The 27,644-nt window shown below is 44.9% G+C and overlaps 1 pseudogene; it reads left to right on the forward strand.

Annotated features, from left to right (window-relative positions):
- The window catches only part of LOC123067490 (lysophospholipid acyltransferase LPEAT1-like), a 92,861-nt pseudogene that overhangs the window by 59,106 nt on the left and 6,111 nt on the right, over positions 1–27,644 (forward strand).

A 27,644-nucleotide genomic window follows, 5' to 3' on the forward strand; every position in this document is an offset into this window, starting at 1 on the left:
TAAAAGTTGTTGAGAGTTGATAAACGTAGTTTTGGCCATCGTTGCAATTAATAGGAAGTAATAAGGAAAGAGAGATTCACATACAAATATATTATCTTGGACATCTTTTATGATTGTGAAACACTCATTAAGTATGACATGCTAAAAGAGTTGATGTTGGACAAGGAAGACAATGTAATGGTTTATGTTTTCTCACATCTCAGTTAAAGTGTATTGTCACTGACCTTCCAAACATGTTGAGCTTGCCTTTCCCCCTCATGCTAGCCAAATTCCTTGCACCAAGTAGAGATACTACTTTTGCTTCCAAATATCCTTAAACCCAGTTTTGCCATGAGAGTCCACCATACCAACCTATGGATTGAGTAAGATCCTTCAAGTAAGTTGTCATGTTGCAGGCAATAAAAATTGCTATCTAAATATGTATGACTTATTAGTGCAGAGAAAATAAGCTTTATACGATCTTTTTGTGGAAGCAATAAAAGCGACAGACTGCATAATAAAGGTCCACATACAAGTGGCAATATAAAGTGACGTTCTTTTGCATTAAGATTTCATGCATCCAACCCTAAAAGCACATGACGACCTCTGCTTCCCTCTGCGAAGGACCTATCTTTTACTTTATGTTTTTACTTTATGCTTGAGTCAAGGTGATCCTCACCTTTCCTTTTTTAATTTTATCCTTTGGCAAGCTCTTCGTGTTTGAAAGATCATGATATATATATATCCAATTGGATGTAAGTTAGCATGGACTATTATTGTTGACATCACCTAAAGGTGAATACGTTGGCAGGCAACACAATAAGCCCCTATCTTTCTTAGTGTCTGGTTGAAACTCCATAACCATAAGTATTGCGTGGGTGTTAGCAATTGTAGAAGACTACATGATAGTTGAGTATCTGGGCTTGCTGAAAACCTTTATTCTTGACTCTTTCTGATGTTATGATAAATTGCAACTGCTTCAATGACTGAGATTATAGTTTGTTAGCTTCCAATGAAGTTTCTGAACCATGCTTGACATTGTTAATTGATCGTTACTTGAGCATAAGAAATCATATGATAAAATCTATTTATGTTGTTGTTATAAGAATGATCATGATGCCCTCATGTCTGTATTTTATTTTTATCGACACCTCTATCTCTAAACATGTGGACATATTTTTCGTTATCGGCTTCCGCTTGAGGACAAGCAAGGTCTAAGCTTGGGGGAGTTGATACGTCCATTTTGCATCATGCTTTTATATCAATATTTATTGCATTATTGGCTGTTATTACACATTATATATCAATACTTATGGCTATTCTCTCTTATTTTACAAGGTTTACCATGAAGAGGGGAATGCCGGCAGCTGGAATTCTGGCTGGAAAAGGAGGAAACATTGGAAACCTATTCTGCACTTCTCCAAAAATCCTGAAACTCCACGGAACTTATTTTTGGAATTAATAAGAATTATTGAGCAGAAGAAACACCTCAGGGGGCTCACACCCTGGCCAGGAGGGTGGGGGGCACGCCCGCCCCTACTGGGTGCGCCCCCTATCTCCTGGGCCCCCTGGTGGCCCTCCGGTGTCTATCTTCTGCTATATGAAGGCTTTTACCTTGGAAAAATCGTGGGCAAGCTTACAGGACGAAACTCCGCCGCCACGAGGCGGAACCTTGGCGGAACCAATCTAGAGCTCCGGCAGAGCTGTTCTGCCGGGGACACTTCCCTCCGGGAGGGGGAAATCATCACCATCGTCATCACCAATGATCCTCTCATCTTGAGGGGGTCAATCTACATCAGCATCTTCACCAGCACCATCTCCTCTCAAAACCCTAGTTCATCTCTTGTATCTAAACCAAAAATTGGTACCTGTGGGTTGCTAGTAGTGTTGATTACTCCTTGTAGTTGATGCTATATGGTTTACTTGGTGGAAGATCATATGTTCAGATCTTTAATGCATATTATTACTCCTCTGATTATGAACATGAATATGCTTTGTGAGTAGTTATGTTTGTTCCTGAGGACATGGGTGAAGTCTTGCTATTAGTAGTCATGTGAATTTGGTATTCGTTCGATATTTTGATGAGATGTATTTTGTCTTTTCCTCTAGTGGTGTTATGTGAACGTTGACTACATGACACTTCACCATTATTTGGGCCTAGAGGAAGGCATTGGGAAGTAATAAGTAGATGATGGGTTGCCAGAGTGAAAGAAGCTTAAACCCTAGTTTATGCGTTGCCTCGTAAGGGGCTGATTTGGATCCATATGTCTAATGTTGTGGTTAGGTTTACTTTAATACTTCTTTTGTAGTTGCGGATGCTTGCAATAGGGGTTAATCACAAGTGGGATGCTTGTCCAAGTAAGGGCAGTACCCAAGCACCGGTCCACCCACATATCAAATTATCAAAGTACCGAACGCGAATCATATGAGCGTGATGAAAACTAGCTTGACGATAATTCCCATGTGTCCTCAGGAGCTCTTCTCTCATTATAAGAAATTGTCCAGGCTTATCCTTTGCTACAAAAAGGATTGGGCCACCTTGCTGCACTTTATTTACTTTATATACTTGTTACTCGTTACAATTTATCTTATCACAAAACTATCTGTTACCTACAATTTCAGTGCTTGCAAAGAAACCTTACTGAAAACCGCTTATCATTTCCTTCTGCTCCTCGTTGGGTTCGACACTCTTACTTATCGAAAGAACTACGATAGATCCCCTACACTTGTGGGTCATCACTCCCCCTAAAACTTAAGGAACCAGCACGGCATTGGCTGAATATCCTCCCAGAAAACTCTATTGGAAACTGGGAAGGCTTGGAGGACGCCTTTAGAGACAACTTCCAAGGTACCTATGTTCGGCCCCCGGATGCCGATGACCTTAGTCACATAATCTAGCAACCCGGTGAACCAGCCCGGAAGCTTTGGACCAGGTTCTTAATTAAAAAGAACCAGATTGTGGATTGTCCAGACGCCGAAGACCTCGCGGCCTTCAAACACGGCGTCCGAGATGTGTGGCTCGCCCGACACCTCGGCCAAGAGAAACCGAAATCCATGGCAGCCCTTACCGCACTTATGACCCTCTTTTGCGAGGGAGAAGATAGTTGGCTCGCTCGTAGGAGCAATAGCACCAGCGACCCAGGCACCTTTGAAGTCAGAGACGGCAATGGCAAACCACAATGCGACAAGAACAAGCATCAAAACAATACAGAAGAAACGGCGGTGAACGCCGGATTCAGTGGCTCAAAATCCAGTCAGCAGAAGAAGCGATTCAAAGAAAACAAAGATGGTCCATCTAGTTTGGGCAGAATACTTGATTGGCCCTTCCAGATTCATGGCACCCCCGATAAACCTACTAATCACACCAACAGAAATTGTTGGGTGTTTAAACAGTCCGGCAAGCTCAACGCCAAACACAAGGGGAAAAGGCCGTCCAGCGAGGATGATGATGAAGAGCCTCGCCCACCGAACACAGGGGGCAGAAGCAATTTCCCCCCAAAGTCAAAACGGTAAATACAATCTATGTCACACAAATCCCCAAACGGGAGCGCAAGCGCGCATTAAGGGACGTCTACGCCGTAGAGCCGGTCGCCCCAAAATTCAACCCATGGTCGGCTTGCCCGATCACCTTCGATCGAAAGGACCACCCGACCAGTATCCGGCATGGAGGCTCGGCAGCTTTGGTCTTTGATCCAATCATTGACATATTCCATCTCACGCGAGTCCTCATGGATGGCGGCAGCCTTAACCTGCTTTATAAGGACACCGTCCGCAAAATGGTTATCGATCCGACCAGAATCAAGCCCACGAAAACTACCTTTAAAGGAGTAATACCTGGTGTAGAGGCCCGCTGCTCGGGCTCAATAACGTTGGAAGTTGTCTTCGGCTCGCCCGACAACTTCCGCAGTGAAGACATGATCTTCAATATTGTACCCTTCCGAAGTGGCTATCACGCACTGCTTGGACGGACCGCTTTTGCCCGATTCAACGCGGTGCCACACTATGCTTATTTAAAGGTCAAGATGCCCGGTCCATGCAGCGTCATAACAGTCAATGGAAACACGGAACGCTCCCTCCACACAGAGGAGCACACCGCAGCTCCTCGTAGCCGAGGTACAAAACGGCACACTTAAGCCGCACACCTCGTCAGTTATCAAACCGTCGGACTCTTTTAAAAGTCCGGTCAGTTCCGCAAGCTAGCGGCTCGGTACATCCAGATCTAGACTAGCAGTTCCGCCTCCATCGATCACCGTGCACACCCGCGGAATTCGTACGACGCATGCATCATTATGCACTCAAAATACCTTGGGCATCGGCGGAGGCACAATACGGGAAGGTCTATAGTACGGCTCAACCCTATATGATGTTCCACCTATTTTTCTTACCTTTTTACCACAGGTGCATTCGAGCCCATGTATCCTACGGACTTACAAGGACTCACTTCGAGCCCGGTTCCATACGGCAAACAGAAGACCGTTTCTTTCAAGGAACCCGTCTCTACAGGACAAAAGCGGCGCAGACGTGCGGCCGGACATCCAAAGGACTATTCGGACCAAACCTTATTTAAAAGGACCCGTACTGAGATTTTCTCCTTGTTATTAGACCCCCGGCAAGTAAAATGATTTTGGTGTTTATGGCACCCCCTGTACGATCATGTCTTGTCGTATCAATCAGATTCTAGTAGCGACAATTTTTTGGTATCTACTTTATTTATAAAACTGTTGTCCGTCTCTCCAGTTGTCACACATACCTCGACACCCATTGACAAGGGCTCTATACTTCCACTTATGAGCCACTAAACAAAAGCCTGAACAGCTTTGTAGCACACTTCGGCGTCCCGATCTTGGCATTATATGCATCGGCACCAAATCATGTCTTTGGTCGATAGTTGGGTTGCCCGGCTCCTAAGTTTGCTACCTTACGTTCCGTTTGTTGGGCTACTGTGATTGTGTTTCTGGTTCATCCGGTCAAGCACCTCAGTAGAGAAAGTCGAAAATTGACTGTCATGATGCGGCAAGAGTTGGTCAGCCGTTCGACGACTTACTAAATCTTTACCGATTTTTCCGTTTTAAACGAAGGACTGTTTTTTTTCCAGTCATACACGGAACGTGTCCGCATTCGATAGCCGCATACGTATTAGGGGCTATTTTTTAGCCCCATCATCAAACTCCAATGGCTAAGTGAGAGCGGTAAAGCCGTATAGTGTGATTGCCTGGTTCGACGCACTGACGCCTCCGTCACGGACCAAGACATTGGGTCAAGAGTGTTAATGTTCCATTCTAAACACCCCCGTAGCAACTACATGGGGGTCGAAGCCAACGACTGGAAAACTCTCAGGCATTCAAAAAAACGGCCACACAGGAGGAAAGAAATTTTAGATAATGGTGCAAATATATTACAAAGCCTTAATATCTATAATACACACGATCGGCTCGTTTGGGTACATTAATTTGAATATGACGTCCTTTGCGCATTGACCCTCTATCAAACGAGCACCCTCTAGGACATCGTTTAAATAATGTTCTGGTGTGCGGTGGTCTTTGCCTTCAAGAGGACACTCCACCGCGACAACGGCAGCCTTCATCTTGGCCCAATGCACCTTGACACGGGCGAAAGCCCTCTTTGCACCTTCTATGCACATCGCCCATTTGATGGCATCAATGTGGGGCACGACATCAATGAGCCACCGCACTAGGCCAAAATAACTGATCAGAACGGATTCAGCCGGCCACAGCCGAAGTATAACCTCCTTCATGGCTGCTTTGGACATCTTGTGCCGCTCGGCCCACTGTGCCATCTGGTCATTTAGCAGCGTTGAACGCTCCTGCGTCGCATACTGCGACCAGAACAGCTTCTCCGTCGCATGCCCCTCCTGGGCCCGGTAGAATTGCCCTGCGTCAGCTGCGCTCTTCGGTAGATCCGCAAAGGAGTCTGGAGAACTCCATAGTCGATTAAGTAAGGCATACCTCTGATCGCCAAACTTAGAATCTAAAAGAAAGGGCTTACCAGCCGCTATCTGGTCGGAGCTCCTCACGAGCCGCGCGTGATTCGGACCTCGCCTATTAGGTGTCCTGAAACAAAAGGCAAGAAACAAAAATAAAATTGGGTTGCCTCCCAACAAGCGCTATCGTTTAACGCCCCTAGCTAGGCATGATGATTTCAATGATGCTCACATGAAAGATAAGAATTGAAACATAAAGAGAGCATCATGAAGAGTATGAATAGCACATTTAATCCTAACCCACTTCCTATGCATAGGGATTTTGTGAGCAAACAAATTATGGGAACAATAATCAACTAGCATAGGAAGGCAAGACAAGCATAACTTCAAAATTTTCAACACATAGAGAGGAAACTTGATATTATTGCAATATGTAGAAGCATATGATCCTCTCTCATAATAATTTTCAGTAGCATCATGAATGAACTCAACCATATAACCAGCACCTAAAGCATTCTTTTCATGATCTACTTGCATAGAAATTTTACTACTCTCCACATAAGCAAATTTATTCTCATCAATAGTAGTGGGAGCAAACTCAACAAAATAACTATCATGTGAAGCATAATCCAATGGAAAGTTAAAATCATGATGAAAAGTTTCATGGTTATCTTTATTCTTTATAGCATACATGTCATCACAATAATCATCATAAATAGGAGGCGTGCTATCATCATAATATATTTTCTCATCAAAACTTGGGGGACAAAAAATATCATCTTCATCAAACATAGCATCCCCAAGCTTGTGGCTTTGCATATCATTAGCATCATGGATATTCCTGGAATTCATACTAACAACATTGCAATCATGATCATCATTCAAAGATTTAGTGCCAAACATTTTATAGACTTCTTCTTCTAGCACTTAAGCACAATTTTCCTTTCCATCATTCTCATGAAAGATATTAAAAAGATGAAGCATATGAGGCAAACTCAATTCCATTTTTTTGTAGTTTCCTTTTATAGACTAAACTAGTGATAAAACAAGAAACTAAAAGATTCAATTGCAAGTTCTAAAGATATACCTTCAAGCACTCACCTCCCAGGCAACGGCGACAAAAAGAGCTTGATATCTACTACGCAACCTTCTTCTTGTTGACGTTGTTGGGCCTCCAAGTGCAGAGGTTTTTAGGACAGTAGCAAATTCCCCTCAAGTGGATGACCTAAGGTTTATCAATCCGTGGGAGGCATAGGATGAAGATGGTCTCTCTCAAGCAACCCTGCAACCAAATAACAAAGAGTCTCTTATGTCCCCAACACACCCAATACAATGGTAAATTGGATAGTTGCACTAGTTTGGCGAAGAGATGGTGATACAAGTGCAATATGGATGGTAGATATAGGTTTTTGTAATCTGCAAATATAAAAACAGCAAGGCAACAAGTGGTAAAAGTGAGAGTAAATGGTATTGTAATGCTAGGAAACAAGGCATAAGGTTCATACTTTCACTAGTGCAAGTTCTCTCAACAATAATAACATAACTGGATCATATAACTATCCCTGAACATGCAACAACGAGTCACTCCAAAGTCACTAATAGCAGAGAACAAACAAAGAGATTATTGTAGGGTACGAAACCACCTCAAAGTATCCTTTCTGATCGATCTATTCTAGAGTCCCTAGTAAAATAACATGAAGCTATTCTTTCTGTTCGATCTATCATAGAGTCCGTACTAGAATAACACCTTAAGACACAAATCAACCAAAACCCTAATGTCACCTAGATACTCCAATGTCACCTCAAGTATCCGTGGGCATGATTATACGATATGCATCACACAATCTCAGATTCATCTATTCAACCAACACAAAGTACTTCAAAGAGTGCCCCAAAGTTTCTTCCGAAGAGTCAAGACAGAAACGTGTGCCAACCCCTATGCATAAGTTCACAAGGTCAATGAAACCGCAAGTTGATCACCAAAACGTACATCAAGTAGATCACGTGAATATCCCATTGTCACCACAGATAAGCACATGCAAGACATACATCAAATGTTCTCAAATCCTTAAAGACTCAAACTGATAAGATAACTTCAAAGGGAAAATTCAATCCATTACAAGAGAGTAGAGGGGGAGAAACATCATAAGATCCAACTATAATAGCAAAGCTCGCGATACATCAAGATCGTGCCAAATCAAGAACACGAGAGAGAGAGAGATCAAACACATAGCTACTGGTGCATACCCTCAGCCCCGAGGCTGAACTACTCCCTCCTTGTCATGGAGAGCGTCGGGATGATGAAGATGGCCATCAGTGAGGGATCCCCCCTCCGTCAGCGTGCCGGAACAGGGTACCGATTGGTTTTTGGTGGCTACAAAGGCTTGCGGCGGTGGAACTCCCGATCTATGGTGCTCCTGGATGTTTTCGGGGTATATGGGTATATATGGGCGAAAGAAGTCGGTCAGGGGAGCCATGAGGGGCCCACGAGGGTGGGGGCGCGCCCAGGGGGGTAGGGCGCGTTTTGGACCCTCGTGGCCACCTCATTGCTTCCCTGATGTCTACTTCAAGTCTCCTGGATTGCGTTTGTTCCAAAAATATCTCTCCCAAAGGTTTCATTCTGTTTGGACTCCGTTTGATATTCCTTTTCTGCGAAACACTGAAATAGGCAAAAAACAACAATTTGGACTGGGCCTCCGGTTAATAGGTTAGTCCCGAAAATAATGTAAAAGTGTATAGTAAAGCCCATTAAACATCCAAAACAGATAATATAATAGCATGGAATAGTCAAAAATTATAGATACGTTGGAGACATATCAATACCCTGCATGATGGACGCTTGGCTGACATCCCCTAAATTGGAAAAACTCCACCAGCTTGAGTTCTACCATTACCATGAAAGTTTCATACCACGAACCGAACACCAAGAATTTGTGCCCGCACCTCCGTTGTCCATATCGTGGTTTTCCTCCTCTCTCCACACCGCCACCTTCGCCCGGTGCCATCTACCAGATGATCTGGTACAAATGCTTCGACTCCCACTAATAAAAAAACTTCCGCTTGTGGTGGTTTATCTGTCAGAGGCCTCACTGCACAGCATCATCCACTCCAGTTGCCCTGCCCTGGAGCGCTTGCTGGTCGTTTTGGGAATAGAAATCCATATCATTTGTGTTGGGGATATAACTATTAGGTATGACCCGCCCAGGAGGGGCCGGGTTATACCTATGGCGATTCATCACCAGAAGCCCTCTAAGATATTTGAAGATGGTGGTTTAGTTAAAGGCACAAGGCCCAAAGGCAACTTAAGGCCTGTATGGGTAAACCGCCATATATGTGTGACTTGTGTTATAAGGCATGAATAGGTAGTCACCGAGCCGGACACTGTTTATGAGCCGGTCGGGACTCTGTGAGCCGCTGGGCGTCGACCTGTGTACATAAAGGGGCGACCCGGCGGCGATTCAGGACAAGAAAAACACAGATCGAAAGCTAGGTCAAACGGATTCGCTCCCTGGTAATCGAGACATAAGCAATACCACCTCAAACTGGATTAGGCCTTCACCTTCACCGCAAGGGGCCGAACCAATATAAACTCCCGTGTCCTTTGTCCCATTTAACCCCTTTAAGCTTCCTAGTTGTGATGGCTCCACGACTAAGTCCTATTGCTAGGACATCTGTTGTGACCTTTCCATGATAGTTGGCGCCCACCGTGGGGCCAGCGCACGGTGGCTTTGAGTTCTTAAAGGGCAACTTCGAAGGGCTCAAAGGATACGCTGTGGGCCGGATGACCAAGAGTCATCGCAGCAAGCTCTACATCAATGATGCAGGCTGGGGCCCCGAAGCCGGCTCAATTGAGTACGTGTACCAGGTCCCCTTCGGTAGAATTCACATCTTCATTGGCAAGATTGGCGAGCCGGGCCCTGAGCCGGACATCTGCACCGACATCATCGAGACGGCTCAGCATACAAGACCCGCCCGAGCTCAGCCCGCCGTGAAGCGTGCCTTTGTGTGATGCATCCATGGAGCGAAATTTGATGAAGGATCTATGTCTAGCAGTGAGACGGCCATCTACTCTGATGGCGAGTCGTCCACGGGTGAGACTGATTCATTGTATCAACTACAAGATGGCGGGCTTGGGGGCTATTCCAATGGCAACAGTATTCCGGGCCCTTATGAGCCGCCAAACAGAGTCGGGATCTTCATGGCTGGCACGCAGCCTGGGCAAAATGATATGGCTGCGGCAGCAATGACTTCCGGGTCAGCAGCGGTGACGCAGCCGGGGCAGGAGGCCCTGCGAGCCCGCCGGCTCAAGTTTTGATGGCGTTACTAGATAAATTGACGGCTTTGTTAATCGTTGTGGTCAGCCCGGCAAATCAAGCTCAGCATGATGAAGAGGTGGCAAAGTTACGTGATGAGATAGCGCTAACCAAGGAAGACCTGGCAGCGAAGGACATTAGGATAGCCGCAGAGCGGGCGGCTTTGGATGCTCAGGCCCAGCGGGTTTAGTCGGAGGCTTTCCAACTTACGATGGACCAGAACGCGTCAAATGAGATCATGAGGAGAAGGCACCAGTCCCGTCTTCCTATGGTTTATGAGCCTAGAAACCTCTTCCACACGCCCGATGCGGCCCAGTAACCCGCCGGAGATAAATCGGGCTGCGGCACCCATGGCTGGGATGCTGGTTCAACTGCACGTGACGGAACCCCCTCGTCTGAATATTGCTCCACCTCAGCATGTACCAAGACCACTAGGTCATTATTCTAATCCTTGGGAGAACATGATCATTGCGGCGGCATGACTGGCGGCTCTCCCGGTTGATGGCGACTCTCCAACGGCGGTTGAAACACGAAGGGTCAGAGAGCTTCCAGACAGCCCTGGCACAGCAAGAGGCATATTCTTACAGTCGAGATAGGATCCACTCGACCCCTCACCCAAACCGGAGCCGGAGCTATAGCAGGCACATGGACTCACCAGTCGTTTCAAGCAACGCCCAGCGTCGAGACTAGCCACGTGGGCATGACCCGGCGCGTGATGGAGCTCCTAATTTGGTTGATCAGGACAGAATCCATCAAGAAGCCGAGCAGGCAGCTCAGCGGGCGGCTTACCAACCCCTTTCGGTTTATCCGACGACCTCGGTTGGGGCAGGTGTGACCTCTAGGTCTACAGGTGTGCCCTGTTTGGTACCGGCTTTGCGTAACGAGCGTTTGCCCAAGGATTTCAAGGGACCTCAAAAGGTGCCTAATTACACAGTTGACTTACCCCCTGATGCGTGGATTGAAAGTTATGAGATGGCCATGGAGCTACTAGAGGTCAGTGACGCTGCGTGTGCCAAATACTTCACCATGATGCTGGATGGAACGGCCCGTACTTGGTTAAAAGGGCTACCGGCTAACTCCATTGGGTCATGGGCTGAGTTAAAAACCCGGTTCATTCAGAACTTTAAGGACACATGCAAGCAGCCCATGTCGATTGTGGATTTGGCTACTTGCAAGCAATAGGAAGGTGAATCGACGACCCATTGGGTGCGCCGGGTCAAAGCTATCATACATTCATCTAATAACATGAACGTCGGCTTTGCGGTCTTAATGTTGGAGAAAAATCATCATTTTTTGCCTCTGAAACAGAAGCTGGGGCAGCTCAAGCGCGATTGTAATGATATGGGCCAGCTGATGGCGGCTCTAATCAAGTATGCCGACTCTGATAGTAGCATGGACCCCGAGTCTGATGACGAGAAGACAGGGAAGGGAAAAAAGAACGGCGACGCCAAGGGTCAGCAGCCTAACCTTGCAAATCAGGGGGGCAACGGTAAACGCAAGGCGGATGGTAGCTCGGAGTTTGTGGCTAACACCAGTGCATAGGGAAATAATCAACATCATAAGGGGAGGCCGCCTCCTCGGGCCGGCGGATCAGGTCCTACTCTTGAACAGTTGCTAAATGATCCCTGTCCAAAGCATGGTTTGTGGGAGAAGCCAGCTACTCACCTTTGGAATGATTGTACAATTATGAGGGCTTTTAAAAATTCTAACTCATTTGATGGCAATCATGGGCCGGACGGTGGCTCACGCAGCGGCGGTTTCCATGGTCCGGGTTATGGAGGTGGCGGTTCTAATTCCAACTTCCAGGGCCCCCAAGGTAATCAGGGCGGTTTTAATCAAGGTAATCAGGGTGGTTACAATCAGCAATCCGGCCAGGGAGGTTAGCAACGGTAGCAATCCAGATATCAGAGCAATCCGAAGCAGTTGAATAGTAGGCAGTATCATGTTTTCACCACAAGTTTATGCAAGCGGGACCGGAAGCTCCACAAGCGGGCCGTGAACGCCGTTGAGCCGGCGGTTCCTCAATACTTCCGATGGTCAGAGTAGCCCATTCTGTGGAGTAGGGCGGATCACCCTCCCCAGGTTGACAATCCGGGTCACCTAGCCTTGGTGGTGGCACCCCAAGTTGGTGGGTACAAATTTACTAAAGTACTCATGGATGTAGGTAGTAGCATCAACATCCTTTATTACGAGACTTTCCGTCGCATGGGGTTAACTGATAAAAGTCTTAAGACATCCAACACTGTTTTCCATGGAGTGGTGCCTGGTACGTCGGCATACCCGGTGGGCGGGATTGAGCTGGAGGTGGCCTTTGGAGATGAGCATGATTCCAGGGCTGAGAAGTTAAACTTTGAGTGGTCAAAATCAAGAGCCCGTACCACGCTCTGTTTGGATGGCCGGCTTATGCCAAGTTCATGGCACGGTCGTGTTATGTTTATCTACAGCTCAAGATGCCGGGTTATAAAGGGATCATCACAGTGCATGGGAGTTGCAAGATAGCCCTGGAATGTGAGGAAGGCGATGCTACTTATCAGAGGAATTGAAGTTCTACAATGACAATGTTGACCCGGCGGATATGACATCTTTGAAAAAGCCAACTACAGAGCATGATCCGGTGATGAAGTTTAAGTCGGCCGATGACACCAAGCTGGTTGATTTTTTTCCTGGCGACTCATCCAAGCAGTTCAGTATCAGTGCTAATTTGGATCCGAAATGGGAAAGCGCGCTCATCGAGTTCATCCGTGAGAACTGGGACATCTTTGCATGGAAGCCTTCTAACATGCCGGGTGTAGGACCTTGAAGTATGTCTAGAGGGGGGGTGATTAGACTACTTGACCAATAAAAAAAACTTAACCTTTTCCCAATTTTAGACTTTGGCAGATTTTAGCTATCTTTGGACAAGTGAAGCAATCTTCACACAATTCAAGCAAGCATGCAAAGAGTATATGAGCTGCGGAAATTAAAGCATGCAACTTGCAAGAATGTAAAGGGAAGGGTTTGGAGAATTCAAACGCAATTGGAGACACGGATGTTTTTGTCATGGTTCCGATAGGTGGTGCTATCGTACATCCACGTTGATGGAGACTTCAACCCACGAAGGGTAACGGTTGCATGAGTCCACGGAGGGCTACACCCACGAAGGGTCCACGAAGAAGCAACCTTGTCTATCCCACCATGGCCGTCGCCCACGAAGGACTTGCCTCACTAGCGGTAGATCTTCACGAAGTAGGCGATCTCCTTGCCCTTACAAACTCCTTGGTTCAACTCCACAATCTTGTCGGAGTCTCCCAAGTGACACCTAGCCAATCTAGGAGACACCACTCTCCAAGAAGTAACAAATGGTGTGTTGATGATGATCTCCTTGCTCTTGTGCTTCAAATGATAGTCTCCCCAACACTCAACTCTCTCTCATGGGATTTGTATCTAGTGGAAAGAAGATTTGAGTGGGAAGCAACTTGGGGAAGGCTAGAGATCAAGATTCATATGGTAGGAATGGAATATCTTGGCCTCAACACATGAGTAGGTGGTTCTCTCTCAGAAATGGTAAGTTGGAAGTGTAGGTTTGTTCTGATGGCTCTCGCCCCGAATGAAGAGGAGGTGGAGGGGTATATATAGCCTCCACACAAAATCTAACCATTACACACAATTTACCAAACTCGGTGGGACCGAATCAACAAACTCGGTCAGACCGATTTAGCAAATCTAGTGGCCGTTAGGATTTTCGGTGGGACCAACATGCAACTCGGTAGGACCGATATGGTTATGGTTAGGGCATAACGTAATCTCGGTGAGACCGATTACACAAACTCGGTGAGACCGATTTTGGTAATAAGCTAACCAGAGAGTTGGTCAGGTAAACTCGGTGGGACCGGTACGCTCATTTCGGTGAGACCGAAATGTTATGAAAGGGTAACAGGGAGTTTACATTGCAATCTCGGTGGGACCGATCACTCACTTCGGTTAGACCGAAACGTTATGAAGGGAAACAAAGAGATTACAATCCCATCTCGATGAGACCGAGATCCCTATCGGTGAGACCGATTTGCCTAGGGTTTGTAGCAGTGGCTATGACATTTGAACTCGGTGGCGCCAGATAGGAAGAATCGGTATGGTCGAGTTTGACTTTGGGTTTAGGTCATATGTGGATGTGAGAAAGTAGTTGAGGGTTTTTGGAGCATATCACTAAGCACTTGAAGCAAGAGGCTCATTAAGCAACACATCATCCCTTCTTGATAGTATTGGCTTTTCCTATAGACTCAATGCGATCTTGGATCACTAAAATGTAAAATGAAGAGTCTTGAGATTTTGAGCTTGAGCCAATCCTTTGTCCTTAGTATTTTGAGGGATCCACTTTCATCATCCATGCCATGTCATTCATTGAGCTTTCCTGAAATAATAGTCTTGGAATAGCATTAGCTCAATGTGCTATATGTTGTTATGAATTACCAAAACCACCTAGGGATACTTGCACTTTCAATCTCCCCCTTTTTGGTAGTTGATGACAACATATAGATCAAAGCTTCGACAAATGATAATATTATTGAAAAACATCGCCGCTTTGAGAAGTATGTCATAAGAAAGAGCTCCCCCTAAATTTGTGCATAGTTTAAGATTTGCTTTGGACTGCAAATGCGCAAGGAATTAGGCTCATGGGTTACTCTTCCATGTCACATACATCTTGGTGGAGCGCTCAAAATGATAAAGATTGAATACATGCACTCATCACCAAGCAAAGTGAATGATCATATAAGGATAAGTAAGATAATATCATCTAACAAGCATAAGTGTAGCTTATGATCAAACACATGATCATCAATGTCTCACAGATAATAGCATAGTATCTCAAGCAATCAAAAGCAAACAAAGTTTAACCACCGAATCAAGAGAGAACAAAAAGCAACACTCTCTCTCTCGAAGCCTATGATCTATACATTTTTTCCCTTTGGCAACAAGTTACCAAAAAGTTCATAGAAAATGCATAGTGCTAGATTGACTCTCAGGATTGATCTTCAGGTGGTGGTGTAGAGATGGCTCCTTGGACGAAGGCTTCAGTTGATGTGGAAGGAGCTGGAGGAGTTGGTGCTGGAGCTGGTTGCACTGGAGCTGTAGAAGTTGTAGCTGGTGCATATGAAGTGGCTCTGGTGTCTGTCACAAGCACTACAGCTGATCTCTGAGCTCTAGGCACTCTGGCAAATGCATTAGTGGTTGTCTTGCCCTTCCTCTCCTGCATGTCATCCTGTAGCTGCTCCACAACTGACTGAATCTCAGTTACTTTGACATCTAGATCATAGAATTTTTGTTCCATGATTCTTTCCAGGCTCTCCTGGTTTTGAGTTAGGGTGGCCAACCCCTTCTCAATCCTCAGAGTTGATGCTATCAAGTAACCAAGCTGCTCTTGCTTGTTCTTCAAAAATTACTCAGATGCCTCCTCTTGAGTTGGCATCTTAACAGCCTTCTCTTTCTTTGCTTTCTCCTTCTTCTCTTGAGCTTGTACTGATGATGGTTCCTTCTCATTCATCACAACTTGATTGTCTTCAAATTCTGGATAGATAGCAAAATGTTCCTTGTCCAGCAAGTATGTGCATGTGCCCATCTTTGAGTTAATCAACTCCTGAATTTGTGGGGGCATATCCACAACTTCTCTTCTGGTCTGCTGTTGTCCTCTTGATGGTCTCAATCATGAGGCTCATGACCTTGAACTTCTGTGGCACATCAAACAAGTGTAGCAAGTTTATAGCATGCCCTCTGATCATGTTGTGGTCACCTGACTTGGGCAACAGAGTATGCCTTAGGATCCAGTTGATCGTTGGCAGCCCTGACAGAAGAAAATGAACTGACCCAAACTTATGTGTCTCAACTGCAGCATCTGGGATTTCCTTGTACATATGAGCCATGGTATTGTGATCCATCTTCTTCTTGGCATAGACATCCAAGTCATCTTCCTGCTCCTTGGGTGCATTGATCAGATTTTCCCATTCCTCAATGGTTGATTGGTACCTTGTACCTTCAGACATCCAAACTATCCTGCCATCTGGATAGAAATGTGTTGTGGAGTAGAATTGCATAATGAGCTCATCATTCCACTTTCTGAGCTTCTGCCCAACAAAGTCTGCAACTCCACAAGCAATGAAATTGTCTTGCACTCCAGGATAGTGTTCTTCATTCTCCTTCATGTAGGTCCAGTCGACCTATCTCATATCACACACTATAGGCTTCTTGTCCAACATCACTGTTTCATAGAAATCATGTTGTTCCTTTGTGTGGAACCTGTAATCAACAACAGTCCTTCTCCTGATAGCATATGGATCTAACAACCTCCACAGTCCGAGTCATGCATCCTTTCTTAACTTCATGTTCTCAACCACAGGATGAGCATCATTGTGGTCTGGAATCTTTGGCTTCAGCTTCCTCAGGACTTGTCCTTCATCATCTTCCTCAGCAACAACTTCAGGCACTGGGGCCTTGTTCTTCTCAGCAGCTGGTATACTCCTGGTATTCCTCTTTGGTGCATTCTTGGGCTTGGGGGCAGCTTTGGGTGCTTCTTTGGGCTTTGATGATGCAGCCCCTGACTTTATAGCATCACCCATCAGCTTTTGTGCCTTGGGTGCTGGTGCAGCAACCTCTTCTTCCTCCTCCTCAGAGTCTCTCCTCATAGAGGGGTTTCCAAGAACCTTGGCAGTAGTGGTTCTGGCTCTCTTCTTCTTCTTATCTTGACCAGCAGCTTCATCTTCTGACTCAATAGTAAACTTCATGGTTTCTCCAGTGGGAACCTTCTTGGGTTTGGAAGTGGTAATTCTTCTTGCAGGTGCCTCTTTGGGATCAGGCTTTTCAGGTACTTGTATTGATCCTCTGACCTTCAGCATAGATGTCCTCTTGGCAGGGACCTTCCTATTGAGTCCAGGCTTTGTGTTCTTTGCTGAGCCATACTCCTTTTTGAGCACTACCTTCTTGGAGGTAGCCTCATCTTCAGCTGCCACATAGTCCTCATCCTCAGAGTCTGAGGTTCTCTTCCTTCTGGCTCTTGTGGCTGCTTTAGGCAAATTGCTAGGAGTGCTTCTGCTGCCATCATCTGAAGAACTTGAGGGACTAGTGCCCTCACTCATGTGAATCTGCTCTTCTTCCCTGTTCTGACTATCACTTTGGTCTGACATGCTGAAAACACTGACTGCTGACCCTTTGAATAGTTATAGATGGGATAGAATGGATGAGCATCACAAAATGCAGAGATTTTTGCAAAAGAATGATTCAAAAACTTAGTTTTAGTTTTCCACAGAAAGCATTTCGGATCAACCGATTTTCAAACTCGGTGATACCGAAGCAGTTTTGGAACCTAAACTAGTGAACTCGGTCAGACCGAGTCACAGTTCGGTGGCACCGAGACTGCTAGGGTTTCACAAAGTTCTAAAATCGGTCACACCGATTAGCAATTCTCGGTCAGACCGAGAGTTACTAGTGCAATGGCATTAGCCGAATCGGTGGGACCGAGTTTTTCAACTCGGTCGGTCCGAGATGGTTTCGGCGGAAACCTAACCCTAAATTTTCAAATCGCATCTATTCTAAGGATTGTTTTGACTGGATAGGAGTGTTTCAATCGTGGCAAGAATCATAATGAACACAATGTGCTGAGAATCAGACGAGGATAGCACTGTGATCGAGTTCATACCCTAGTTCGGCGATGAACTCGCTACGGCGGCAACGGTGGAGAAGAAATACGTTGACGGCGGCGGAGACCAGCGACAGGAGGCGGCTGGCGATGAAGTTGATGATCCGGAGACCTAGTAGGCAGAGCGATCTATGTGCGGGCGAAGAGGTTTGGGGAAAGTTTTCCAAATTTTGCCCGTGTGTATATATAGCCCGACACTGTCGGTGTGACCGAGTGGAACGACTCGGTGGCGCCGAGATGCATAACTGTTGACAATTACAGCAACTTGGTCTGACCGAAAAGTTCAAATCGGTTGCACCGAGATTGAAAACCTAGATCGACTTAGTGATCTCGGTAGGACCGAAATGGAGGAATCGGTCAGACCGAGAATCACAAAGAAGTTTTGGAACTTTAAGTGTATGATGAATCGGGGACTCCGAGTTCTCCTCACACAGAGTGGTTCGAATCTGACTTGATCAAATTTTGTGATGTAGCATGAATAGAGTTTGAGACGAGAAAAGCATAGATAGCTAGAGAAGGTTCTTATGCATTCATGTCCATCCACTTGGCCAAAGAAAAATAAGCCAATCAATCAAAGCAACAAGTGGATGTCCTCGAATGAGTAAAATATGCATCCAACATGCTCACACAATAAAATGGCAAATGAAATAGGTGGCAAAGCATGCACAACCAATTCTAGCATCTATCAAACAATTGGCGATGACTAGGTCATCTATATATGAGTATATTGACTTAGGAGTCAAATGAGAACATTTGATCATAGGTCATACTCATCGTTTAAGCTCAAGTGGGGTTACCACTTTTACATAATGCATTGATGTGTTCACATCATTAGAGTTGCTTTGACTCAATTCTTAGAGTTAAGCTCCCCCTAGATGTGAGATCCCCCCTTAGAGGGATGAACTAACCTCGGGTTTTGTCGATGATGACTTCATGTAGGTGTTGAAGATGTGGATGCTCAATGTTGATGTAGATCATTTGGAGCAATCCTTTGGAGTGAGTTGCACTTTCAATACCTACATGGATTAGTCCCACAAGGAACAAACAAGAATATCCATAGACATAGAGTGATGCACATACAAGATGATGTCCATGAAATCATTAGGTTACCTTGTCCCTTGCCTTACCAACATGAGGGTTTGTGACTCCTTGAACTAGTGCAAGATATAGAAGTTGATTGCACTTGTCCTTGCCATAATGATATGAGTGAAGAATGTTGGTGGAGTCACCCTCAAGAACACTCTAGTTCTTGTTCTTCGGGATCCACATCATCTTGATGGGAATCCTTGGAGTTGTAGTTGTACTTGATGAAGTAGAACTTGACGTAGTCTTGGGAACCCACTTGACCAAGGCCTTAGGTGCTTCTTCAAATGCATCAATCTCCTCTTGAAGCTTGTCCTTGCCTTTGTTCTTGTGGTCTTGTGGTGGAAGATCATCTTGTGCTTGTGTTCCCTTGAAGGAAGTAGGATCATACTTCTCTTGTTGAGGAACAAACTTTGTCTTGGGGTATTGATCTTCTTCCCACTCAACTCCATTGGCATTGAACTTTCGTTCAAAACCAACACCTTGATTCTTCCGGTGCCTTCCTTGCTTGTGTACAATTTCCTCGAATTGCTTACTCCCGGCAAGGCTCTTGTATACACCTTTCTCTATAATTCCCTTCAATAAGCTATTTTCTTGCTCAAGTGTAACTTGGCTAAGAGAATCATTAGTGGAATCAAGAGAACTACTAGAAGCAACAATATTGGATTTGGCATTATTATTGTTACTACTAGAGGAAGGATCTTTCTTGTTCTTGTTACTAGACTTGACTTGAGGTATGTAAGTAGATAAGAGTAAACGCTTGGCAATGTAAGAAGAACTTTTCTTACGGAGATCATCATTGATTGCCTTTAAGAACTCATGCTCTTGCTCAAGATTGAGCTTTTCAAAGCGTAACTTCTCATGAGCCCTTAAAAGTTCTCGATGATCTTCGAAGATAGTTTCATGAGCTAACTTAAGAGTGTTTAGTTCTTTAGTTAGGAGCTCAATCTTCTCCTTATCATCGTCATTCGTTTTATCTTGATTAGCATGATTAATTGATGTTTCATCATAGTATTCATTACTAGAGTTGTCAATAAGTAGATTATCATCACCTAGCAAGTCATCTTCATCACTATTGAAATCAACATACTCGGGGTGTGTTACCTTTGGACCTTTGGCCATGAAGCATCTTCCAATTCCTTCATTTGGTGAATCAAATATGTCGTAGGAGTTGGTTGACACAAGTGCTAGACCGGCAACACCTTCATCTTGAGTATATTCGGAGTCGGAGTGATAGCTTCTCTCGGAGTGATTGTCGCAGTCGGAGCCGGATACCCATTCACCAACATGAGCTTGATGTCTTCGTTTTGTGTAGCTCGTTGATGACTTGTCCTTCCTTTCCGAATCCTTACTTCTCCGTGAGGGTCTTCGTTCATAATGATCATCTCTACTACTCCTCTCTCTTGGTGGTGATTCTTCTCTTTTACTTCTTCTTTTTGGAGAATCTTCTCTTCTTTTGTAGGGTGTCGTACACTCATTAGAATAGTGTCCGGGTCTCCCACAATTGTAGCAACTGCGCTCTCGACTAGAAGATCTTTTGTCATTGTAGGACCTTGACTTAGAGCTTCTTTCTTTGCTTCTACTCTTGTAGAATTTGTTGAAGTTCTTCACCATTAAGCTCAATTATTCATTGAAGGTTTGTTTCTCACTTGATGATGTGGGGGCTTCACATGAGGCTTTGTAAGCACCACTTGACTTGTTGTGAAGTTCCTCCTTATCTCATGAGCAACAATTCTTCCAATGACTTCCGTTGGCTTGAGATCTTTGTAATTTGGCATCATTTGGATCAATGTGCACACGGTATCATACTTTCCATCCAATGCTCTTAGGATCTTCTTGATGATGAATCTGTCGGTCATCTCTTCACTCCCTAAGCCGGCAATCTCATTTGTGATAAGAGCAAGCCTAGAGTACATTTCAGCGACACCTTCACCATCCTTCATTTTGAACTTGTCAAGCTGACTTTGGAGCACATCCAACTTGGATTCCTTGACGGAGTCGGTACCTTCATGCATATCAATCAAAGTATCCCAAATTTCCTTTGCATTCTCAAGATGGCTGATTTTGTTGAATTCCTCGGGGCACAAGCCATTGAAGAGGATATCACAAGCTTGAGCGTTGTATTGCAGCATCTTCAATTCATCCGCGCTAGCTTCACGGTTTGGCTCTCTCCCATCAAAGAATTCACCTTGCAAGCCAATACACACAATAGACCAAACGGCGGGGTTATATCCGAGAATATGCATTTTCATCTTATGCTTCCAACTAGCAAAATTAGTACCATCAAAGTAAGGACCTCTACGGTGATAATTTCCCTCGCTAGACGCCATACTCTCCTAAATTATGAAACCAAGGCTATGACCACCAAAAGCTATGGAAATCACAGCAAATGGAGACCAAAGCTCTGATACCACTTGTAGGACCTTGAAGTATGTCTAGAGGGGGGGTGATTAGACTACTTGACCAATAAAAAAAACTTAACCTTTTCCCAATTTTATACTTTGGCAGATTTTAGCTATCTTTGGACAAGTCAAGCAATCTTCACACAATTCAAGCAAGCATGCAAAGAGTATATGAGCAGCGAAAATTAAAGCATGCAACTTGCAAGAATGTAAAGGGAAGGGTTTGGAGAATTCAAACGCAATTGGAGACACGGATGTTTTTGTTGTGGTTCCGGTAGGTGGTGCTATCATACATCCGCGTTGATGGAGACTTCAACCCACGAAGGGTAACGGTTGCAGAGTCCACAGAGGGCTCCACCCACGAAGGGTCCACGAAGAAGCAACCTTGTCTATCCCACCATGGTCGTCGCCCACGAAGGACTTGCCTCACTAGCGGTAGATCTTCATGAAGTAGGCGATCTCCTTGCCCTTACAAACTCCTTGGTTCAACTCCACAATCTTGTCGGAGGCTCCCAAGTGACACCTAGCCAATCTAGGAGACACCACTCTCCAAGAAGTAACAAATGGTGCGTTGATGATGAACTCCTTGCTCTTGTGCTTCAAATGATAGTCTCCCCAACACTCAACTCTCTCTCATGGGATTTGTATCTGGTGGAAAGAAGATTTGAGTGGAAAGCAACTTGGGGAAGGCTAGAGATCAAGATTCATATGGTAGGAATGGAATATCTTGGCCTCAAAACATGAGTAGGTGGTTCTCTCTCAGAAATGGTAAGTTGGAAGTGTAGGTTTGTTCTGATGGCTCTCTCCATGAATGAAGAGGAGGTGGAGGGGTATATATAGCCTCCACACAAAATCTAACCGTTACACACAATTTACCAAACTCGGTGGGACCGAATCAACAAACTCGGTCGGACCGATTTAGCAAATCTAGTGACCGTTAGGATTTTCGCTGGGACCGACATGCAACTCGGTAGGACCGATATGGTTAGGGTTAGGGCATAACGCAATCTCGGTGAGACCGATTTTGGTAATAAGCTAACCAGAGAGTTGGTCAGGTAAACTCGGTGGGACCGATTCGCTCATTTCGGTGAGACCGAAATGTTACGAAAGGGAAACAGGAAGTTTGCATTGCAATCTCGGTGGGACCGATCGCTCACTTCGGTTAGACCGAAACGTTACAAAGGTAAACAGAGAGATTATAATCCCATCTCGGTGAGACCGAGATCCCTATCGGTGAGACTGATTTGCCTAGGGTTTGTAGCAGTGGCTATGACATTTCAACTCGGTGGCGCCGGATAGGAAGAATCGATATGGCCGAGTTTGACTTTGGGTTTAGGTCATATGTGGATGTGAGAAAGTAGTTGAGGGTTTACCAGAGATATTTGAAGACCTCGAAGACTTTGTTAAAACAAGCAAGCAACCCTTTGACCATGTCTATGAAACCCTTTTTATGCATGTCACATAGCACCATATGTTGTTGCAACGGAATCATGATGAGGTGGTAACCACCTTGATGGGTTGCCTCTGTTACTTCCTCGTTAATATTTGCATGGTGCATGACCCTACCTCCTTATGAGGGTTATGTCGGTGGGAGTAGATAGGATGCTATAGTAGTGGCTACACAAATGGGACGGGAATATGCATGGTGATGGAGACAAGTATTTACAAAAGACTTTTCGAAAACCCTGTCGGGTGCCACTCATGCCCGAGGGAGATAATGAGTTGGGTAACCACTTGATGACGAAGTGGTGTACCGAGGCAAGTGTGAGTGTTGTTTTCAAAACGGATTGGTTTAAGTTGCGAGCGTTATTCCAACCTTACATGCGCAACCACTCTACCCTTATATGGGAAAGGGCATTATTGATCACCTAGGCCGATACTAGCTTTGGAGCCCACATTACTAGTGACGGGAGAGTTGTTGTTGCGCTCTCTCGGGACGGGGTCGTGCCAGGTAGGGCGGCCAAGAACATTTTTATGGGGCACCGGACACACCGTTGGTACCCCATGCCAGTGGTATGTGATGAATATGGGAGCAAGGCTCCACAAATTTTAAGTTGTGAGATGTTGGGCACGGGGGTTACTACCAATCGAGTGGACTCCATGTTAGTGTCGACTAGGGAAAGATAGTGATCGGGTGCTTACCCCGGGTACTCGAGGTACCGTGGGTCGTGGCTCACACGAAAGTTCCCCGGATCTTGTGGGTAAAGTGTGCAACCTCTGCAGAGTGTAAAACTATTTGAATAGCCGTGTCCACGGTTAAGGACAGTTGGGTAACCGCTCTTGGGCTACGTCCACATGTTTACAAACCAGTGTATGTGTTTGGATAAGTGGGAAGAACTACGTGGGTCAAGTCAAAGGACTTGACATGATTGAGTTATGTTGATGCCCACTCTATTTATGTTGATCTGTAACCTGTCCTCATGGTTACTTGAATTCTCCTGATGCACGTCTTACAAGTTGTTGAACATGTCATTGCACTCAAAACTAGCTTTCTGCAAAAATTTACCTATATCATGCATTGTTGTATCTTGAACCAAAACATGGGTTGCTTGCGAGTACATTCAAAGTACTCACTGGCTTGCCACTGGTTATTTTATTGACCAGGCATGAAAGAATAGGATATGATGAAGAATACTTCGGTGACGAACATGTGAGCTAGGACGCTTCCCAGTCAGAATGCCTGTAGGGTTAAGGCAGATGGCATGGGTCCAAGTTATCGACGAAGATTTCCGCTGCAATGTTATACTCAAGACTTGACCATAATGGTCCTACTTGTGTAATACGGTATGTATGGATGTAAGCCTCTTGTTATTCAGCTTCTGTGTGTTCAGTGGGCATTGATCTCTGGGATCACTGTACACGTGCATTCGGTGATCACGACTTATGAGTCGGGGTCCCCACAGAGCTGGTATCAGAGCCATCCTGACTGTAGGAAGCCTTAGTTAGCATGGTCGTTAGCTAGGGTAAAACTATTTTCAAAACTATTACTAATTTTTGAAAACTATCTATACTTCTCTTCCTTTCTCAGTTTTTCAAAAACTAAGATATACTTTCCTCTTCCCCTTCAAAACTTTTGGTCGCTAGAACCCTTATGCCCCTGACCACTGGATTCCTTGAATTCCTCGTGGGTAGTCTAGAAGGAGGATGCCTTGTCGGACATTCGCCTACATTTCATGAACACAGGATTGGCGACACCACAACAAGACGATACTAACAGAAGATACATCCTCGAGGAATGAGGACATGAAGACCCAGAAGATGGTGACACCCTTGACACTGCCCCAAGATGATGTGACCTTAGGCTATGATGATCAGGCCATAGGGAAATGCAAGATCACGATATACATCGCTAATAGAGCAACCATGTCCTTACGATTGTTGTATCGGCAACCACGGGTGGATGAGAACCTCGCCATTTGGTCCGCCTTACTATAGTGAGCAGGAAAACGGTTCTCTTCATCCCCCGCTCTCGGTGACGATATTGTCAACGATGTGTCCGACAGATTTGACCTTGAAAGTGCAACTATCCCTAGGTGGTTTTGGTAATTCATAACAACATATAGCTCATTGAGCTAATGCTATTCCAAGACTATTATTTCAGGAAAGCTCAATGAATGGCATGGCATGGATGACGAAAGTGGATCCCTCAAAATACTAAGGACAAAGGATTGGCTCAAGCTCAAAAGCTCAAGATTCTTCATTTTACATTTTAGTGATCCAAGATCACATTGAGTCTATAGGAAAAGCCAATACTATCAAGAGCCCATATCAATGTAAGTTGTGGTAACTATGGTGAATCACATAATGTGTGTGGCTATTTGCTAGGTGAGTACTCGCAACTAATCTGGTAATGTTTGCACTGCAGCATCTCTCATGTTGGCATGAGAACTGTTTTATACCTGCAGTCACGGGCCCATATCAATTGGTTGCCGGTTTTGGTCTCTTTGTGTGTAAGTGCATGCAAAATTTGGAACATGCAGTATGCGGTGATAAGCATTAGAATATGCTGCAAATGGACGACTGAATGTTCCTCCGGTAAACATAGTGCTTGGACAATTGTGATTAAACTCCTCCATATGGCTTAAAGATGCTTGTTATAACCTCATATGCAAATTACAGTTATATTGTGTTGCTAAGAAAAAGAATGTTCCTGGAGTTTGTTCCTGTGCAGATCCATTGGATCAACACTTCATCAAACTAGAAGTTGAATTGGTGTCATATTCCCTACATGTTAAGATCTATTTATGTATTCTAATTAAGCTTTATCGTAACTTGAAATTAGCAAACATGTTTCAGTGTGAAAGCTAAACTAAATGGTTGCAACATGTCTTGGATTCTTCACGGATGCAGAATGCGGAAGCTTAAATTGGTCATAAGTGTCTCTTTTCTTTAGAACCTCTTGGGTGGTATGTTAGTTTTGTTGGAAAAAAATGTACATACAAAAATGCCAATTGTTTCCTGCGATCTTCTTCATGTACTGTCTTGTACAAGCATTGTATATCACCTCTCTTGTGTTATTGTGACCCATGATTAGGGGCAGGGGCGAGTAGGGGCAAGCCGCCCTGGGTCTCCTGATGCTAATAAGGGTACCACCCCCCTCCCTCTACTAAAATTGGTTTGGTTTTTAACTCGCGGAGTAGCCGGGGTCTCCTTACATAGATTGAGACACCCCCGAACTAATCTAATCCATAAGGGATAGAAAATCTACTTTGGAAATTTTAATAGAAACCTAACTTGTGGGGCAAGGCAGGTAGTGTGACCTTAGCTGTGCTGCCGACTGGCCTGGTGCTATGTCCCACAGCTTATACTGCTGCCCCACATGACATGTGTCCATGCGACCGAACTGTAATTTTGCTTCCTGGTTCCCGTGTCATGTTAGTATACTATTTTGTTCAGGATATACCTAAAGATCACTATGAAGAACCGGAAAGACCACGGGCGATTGTATCTAATCATGTGTCATATGTGGACATTCTTTATCACATGTCAGCTTCTTCTCCGAGTTTTGTTGCTAAGGTACCAAAGACAATGTTATTCATGTTGATACAGTGACTTCCCTGCAAAATTATTTTTGCACAATTACTTATAATTGTATGAACTTACATCTTCTTCAATCTAAATGCCTTGTTCGTGCTTAATTATTCTTTGTAGAACTCAGTGTCCAAGTTGCCGTTGATTGGTCTCATAAGGTAACTTAATTTTTTCTTATTAGTGTTTGTAGAAAGTGCCTTATTAAGTCAATATGTGAAAAGATAGCCTTAATTGTTATATTCATTTCACTTTAAAGTTTCTGTGAGCTTAACATTTTCTATTTATGTCAATCTTGCATATAATATATTGAGGGTATTTCTCTCTTGATTGCAGCAAATGTCTTGGGTGCATTTTTGTTCAACGAGAATCCAAATGTTCAGATTCTAAAGATGTCTCAGGTATGTATTCACATGCATTCATTGATGTCATTTTGCAATCTTACTCGTTATTCTCAGTGTTCAAAAAATATCCATTACCAAAATGCTTATTTTTGGTACTGTTTCAAATATTGCCATTGATTTTTATTACAACAACAGCAACGACTAAGTCTTAGCTGAAACCCATAAGATCTCGAAACTAACTCATGGTTCTGGCACGTGGACACCGGCGGAGCCTCTTGGAGGCCATGGGGGCCATGAGCCCCACTTCCAAAATTGAAAAACTAATTTAGTACTAAGCGTTTCAGCCCAGCCCAGTATACACCCCTCCCTCCTAGGCCCCAGCCCAACGAACCGACAACCTCTCCCACAACTGATGCACGCTCGTCTCTCCTCCTCCTTTCCCCAAATCGACAGAAAATTTTCTCTATCCCCCAAATCGCCATGGATGGCGCCGTCTTGGCTTGACTGCCAACCGCCGCTTACCAGTCACCACTGCTGCCAACCGCCGCCGTCCGCCGACCTGACACTCGGGTTGGCGGTTGCCAACTATCTCCACCCTCCTCCCCTCCAGGCTGCTGCGCCGAGCGCCGGCTGCCTGCTGCCCCTTCTCCTTCTATGTGTCGGGCTCTGGCTGCTGACTGGTGTGCTCCATAGTCGCCTTTTGGCCAGTCCACTGTATTCTACTGTTATGGCTATAGAGCACTTCTTTTGGTCAGTCGCTATGGAGCACTCGATAATAGTAGTTGTCCACAATACCAGGTATGTTGCTGTTACCATTTATCTGTGTGAACAAGCTATATAGATATATGTATATAAGCTGTATATTTTGTTCCAGTTTATGTTGTGAGGCTG

This window comes from Triticum aestivum, chromosome 3B, assembly GCF_018294505.1.
Source record: "Triticum aestivum cultivar Chinese Spring chromosome 3B, IWGSC CS RefSeq v2.1, whole genome shotgun sequence".
Lineage (NCBI taxonomy): Eukaryota > Viridiplantae > Streptophyta > Magnoliopsida > Poales > Poaceae > Triticum > Triticum aestivum.